This window comes from Capsicum annuum, chromosome 3 (genome assembly GCF_002878395.1).
Source record: "Capsicum annuum cultivar UCD-10X-F1 chromosome 3, UCD10Xv1.1, whole genome shotgun sequence".
Lineage (NCBI taxonomy): Eukaryota > Viridiplantae > Streptophyta > Magnoliopsida > Solanales > Solanaceae > Capsicum > Capsicum annuum.
In genome coordinates, this window is record NC_061113.1 from 252,786,371 (window position 1) to 252,791,626 (window position 5,256).

Here is a 5,256-nt window from a genome sequence, read left to right on the forward strand (position 1 = left end):
TTCATCACGACATAATTAACATCATAGAACTATAAAATATTTTAATATATTCTACTATGTTTAGCTTAACATCACAAACATTTAGAAAAAAAATTAATTTTTAAAATTCGTATCAAATCCAAATCAACAAAGAAATTACAATGAAGTAATGTTAAACGAAAAGTTAAAGTTTACTTTGTGGGCTTGATGACTCATGCATAGTTCCTTTTGCCTCTGAGATTGAGGGGCCATTTGTGCTCTATGACGGAACACCGACAAAACAAAAAGTCCAAATAGATCCTACAAAGCACACAATCTATAGACATTAAAAATTAAGTTTATATAAATAATAATAATAATAATTAAAATTATAATAATAATAATAATAATAATAATAATAATATTAAATATTAATGATATAAGCAACTTATTTTCGCTTTATTAAATCTGTAAAATAATAAGGGCGGCAAAATAGCCGATTATTCATAAAGTTGAGTAAATATGAATTGTTATATCACTTTATAAAATGATTAAATAAAAATGGTAAAAAAATGATCAATTACTCATAAGGTGATATTAATTAATATAGATTAAAAGATTTTTTAAAATCCACCAAGGGTTATGATCTGAAGAGTAAGAGGAGTAGGAAGTTTTGTGTTCAAATTCAAAAAATGAACAAAAAAATGGTAAAAAGTGTTTTCCCTTATTTACATAACATAGTCGGAAAAAATGCTTTGTTTTCAAAAAAAAATGTGAAAGAATTTACATAGTAAATAGACAATCCACGTTATCAATTGATTAAACCCAAAATAGTCGATGAACAAATTCCATAAAAAGAATTAATTAAACAACAGAAGTTTAAGAAAACATACATGTGAACTAATGACGTGATAGAAATTTACTTAAAAATTGAAAAGATAAACGAATACATATGAAATGTATAACAAACAGGATAAACATGACACTTTAGAGGTTGAAATTCTAGTCTCAAACACCCAAATCAAGGAATTTTATTATAATTTATTTCTCATAGATACTCATATATATAGGTGAAAACTATGCATAACGACAATGTTACACCCCTTTTTTTAACCAAAATGATTCAATTGAAGGTTCAGAAGGATTCTTATTATTAGGTGACAAAAGATGAAAATTTATTTCGAAAAAGAATTATTTTTACGTTCAAGCTCAGAGTCTCCACTTGGCATAATTCGGTGTGCCAAGTCACTTTTGAAAAATCCTTTTCAAAACAGTTTTAAGTCTAAAAGACTGATCCACGAACAGAGATTTTGACTAAAGAATTCTGTTGATCGAGGGAAAGATGTTAGGCACCCCTCGATCCCGTGGTTTGACCACAGTCGTTTGGTGAAGCATATCGGCTAATTTTGACATTAAGAATATACAAACCACAAAGAAACACGTAAAGCAATCAAACAAACAAACCAAACAAGACCAATCAAAGTATAGTGTTCAGTCTAATTATACAGTCCCAAAATAAATAAAAAATATGCGAAAATAAGTCCTATCTAATCTATACTAATCCCAACTACGCTCCTCGGCTTTACCCAATGCCTCGGGCCTTGTTCTCGATCCGCCTTCGCCAACATAGTACGTCGGGTCATTCCCCAGTGAATAAATATATACAGATATTTCGGGGCATTCTCCAGCCAAATAATACAGTTGATACAAAAGTGATAAAACAAAAAAACCTTCATCCCCCATTTCAACATTCAACGCATTCAATCAACACACCACTTCTAACTTTTGCCTACCCACATCTAAACATTTGCTTATCCAACTCGGCCTAATCATGCTACTATCATGTTCAACAATATTCATACTTAAACCAAAGTATCAATCCAAATTCACCCTTTTGTCAATTTCTCAATTCCACCCCCGAATTCAATCTCAACATGATTAAACTAATTCCATACGTGGTTCACCAATCAAGACTTCACATCCAACTCCAACACCAAATAATACACAATGAAGATTCAAACATGGTAAGCACATAAAACATTCACAATTATGTTAAAATTAAAGCGAGAAAAGATAGAATTGGACCTCAATGTTCCTTTTATTCGATCAATTTGTATCGATTTCAACAGCGACGGAAGCTTCGTGAACCGATGAACCCCGAAACAGACCCAACAATGAAACCAAGTCTCGGTATTTTGACTTTTGCTCTGTTTTTCATTCGTTTGAACAAAATCGCGGAAAATAGACAGAAACAACCCGAAATCAAGCTTTTCAAGATGAAGCTGAGAACCCGTATGATGATTTTCAGTGAGACATCAGTGTTTTTCGGCCGATTTCATCTAGAAAACCACTAGAAAAAGAGAAATTTTGGGATTACGGAGGTGGGTCGGCCTAATTGCGGTGTAGAGTCGATTCCGGCGAAGGTTTTGCTGAAAAAGCTGGTTCCCTTCCCCCTTTTCAGTACATTTTTTTGTATCTTTTCTCCCTTTTGATCTCTCACTTTTGATCTCCCTTCCGTCCTCTCTCACTCCCTCTATGCATATGTGAACAGTGTGTGCGCGTAGGTGTACGTTTTTCGGTGAGGATGAATGGTTTGTGCGATTTCTTGTGTAGAAGAAAGAGGTGAGTGTGTCTTTTGTTGAATAAGAAAGAAAAAGAAAAAAATGTTTCTCTATTGGTCCAGAGAAAGAAAGAAAAATGGCGTGCCTTCCTTTTGTTCAAGATGATGATTTTCGTCGCTTCTTTACTGTATGTGTATGTGAATATGGTGATGATATGCCTTCCTTTTTTTTTTTTTTTTTTTTTTTTTTTGTATATAATAGGCATGAATTTATTATGATGTGGGAATTTTGGTGAGTCCCACGTATATTTTTTCTTTGTGGACAAGAAAAAGGAGGGGAGGGTCACATGGGTGGAGGGTGGGGTAGTGGGTGAGTCTTTTAATTGGATAGGTTGTTAAGATAATTAAAACAAAAATAAAAATTTGTTAGGAAATTTGATAGGGGTGTTATTTTTTTGTATTTTTGTGAGGTATAATTACATGGTTGAGGGTACACAATAAGATAGGATAAAAAGGTGAAAATTAATATTTTGGAGCAATAAAATTATGTGTCTACGTCATGCCCCCTTTGAATGTAAACACGTAGTGTTTTCAGACAAAGAAGTAGACAATGAGATAGAATTTTGTCCCGACCATTATTTAAAGGAAGAAACAGAACGAAGAAGGGCAACTGGGTCTTGACTTAGGACATCCTACTTACCCAAGTTGTGGGGGAATCAATTGACAGGTATCCCAAAAGATTGGAAGGAAATAGACTATACCGAGTTAAAGAGTCGAGTGAGGTTCCATCGAGATTTCGGTTCGCGGCTCTATCATTACATCAAAAATAAAAATTACAAGTTAAAAAAGCATAAATAAAATTACAAAATCCTATCTACGTAGCTTCTTTTGGAGTCTTAACTTGAGTTTCATCACCCTATTTTTCAGGCGGGCTCCTGACTTGAGATTTCATCACTTGTTGCCTGGTTTTCAATTGCTTCCCCTTGTTGCTTAACTTTCCATTTATTCTCACTGTGCTTCGGGCGGGCTCCTGACTTGCCATTTCATTACCCTGTTCCTCAAGCGGGCTTCTGACTTGCAATTTTCTCATCCTATTCTTCAGGCGGGCTCCTCACTTGCAATTTCATCACCCTGTTCCTCAGGCGGGCTCCTGACTTGCAATTTCCTCAACTTGTTGTTTGGATTTCAATTGTATCACCTAATTGCTTAACTTTCAATTTCTTTACCCTATTCTTCTGGCGGGCTTCTAACTTGCTTTTTTTCAATCTGTTAAATTTCAACTTTTCACCTTGTCGCTTGACTTTCCATGTATTCACCCTATTCTTCAGGCGGGCTCCTGAAATCACATCAAAACTAAAAGAAAATTATCCCAAACAAAGATTATATAAAGAGATCATTTGCTAGAAAAGTGAAGTTCCAAACAACAAGAATTAAATTTTTCCCTAGTTTATCATCAAAGGACTTTTTGTGAAAGTCACATCATTATAGAAATTAAGGAGAATGACTCGACTAAAAGATATGTATTATAGGAATCAAGGGAGATGATTTGACTAAAAGGTATATCTTATAGGAATCAGAGGGAATGACTCAACTAAAAGGTATGTCTTATAAGAATCAGAGGGAATGACTCGACTAAAAGGTACGTCTTCTACGGGTCAAGGGAAATGACTCGACTAAAAGGTACGTCTTATAGAAATCAAAGGGAATGAATCGACTAAAAAGGTACGTCTTCTAGGGGTCAAGGGAAAGGACTCGACTAAAAGGTACGTCTTATAGGAATCAAAGGGAATGACTCGACTAAAAGGTACGTCACATAGAAATCAAAGGAATTGACTCGACTAAAAGGTACGCCTTAAAGGAATCCAAGGGAATGACTCGACTAAAAAGTATGTCTTATAGGAATCGAAGGGAATGACTCGACTAAAAGGTACATCTTATAGGAATCCAAGGAAATGACTCGACTAAAAGGTACATCTTAAAGAAATCAAAGGAATTGACTCGACTAAAAGGTACGTCTTCTAGGAATCAAAGGGAATAATTCAACTAAAAGGTACGTCTTATAAGAATAAAGGGAGATAACTCGACTAAAAGGTACATTTTATAGGAATCAAGGGAGATGACTCGACTAAAAGGTACGTCTTTTAGGGTTAAAGGGGAATGACTCGACTAAAAGGTACGCCTTATAGGAATCAAGGGGAATGACTCAACTAAAAAGTACGTTTTATAGGGGTCAAGGGGAATGACTTGACGAAAAGGTACGCCTTATAGGAATCAAAGGAGATGACTCGACTAAAACATATATCTTATAGGAAGCACGGGGGATGACTCGACTAAAAGGTACGTCTTCTAAGAGTCAAAGGGAATGAGTCGACTGGAAGGTACATATTCTAGGAGTGAAGGTTCAATTTAAGAAGTGTATCACCCAACAAATGAAAATTGAAATCCTTGGACAAGAAAAAGTGTCTCCGAGGGATATAAGATGATGAATTTTTACCATGATTTAATTATCAAACCTGTGCAGCAACATTGCTCCCTGCATTTGTAAAAGTGAGGCATTGAATCCCTTGATGTTTATGCTCTAAATTTCTTGCTTTGAAGGTACTATGCTTTCTGTTTCATCAAAGAAAACTTGTGAGTTTGAAACATAGTGGCTGATTTGTGGATTTAGCTTTCGCGGAGATCGTCTTTGCCCTTATCACATTAATCTTTCTTCCAACCATTACATATATCATTAACTT

General features: G+C 34.8%; 1 long non-coding RNA gene across 5 annotated transcripts in view; it reads right to left on the reverse strand.

Moving 5' to 3' along the window:
- LOC107862329 overlaps positions 1-2,814 on the reverse strand; it is a 12,996-nt gene extending 10,182 nt beyond the window's left edge. For all 5 annotated transcript variants that reach the window (XR_007053872.1, XR_007053869.1, XR_007053871.1 and 2 more), the window contains exons 1-2: positions 2,044-2,814; positions 175-279 (exon numbers count right to left, since the gene is read on the reverse strand). This is a non-coding gene — a long non-coding RNA (uncharacterized LOC107862329). The remainder of the gene's footprint in view (positions 1-174; positions 280-2,043) is intronic.
- Between the last annotated feature and the right edge of the window lie 2,442 nt (positions 2,815-5,256).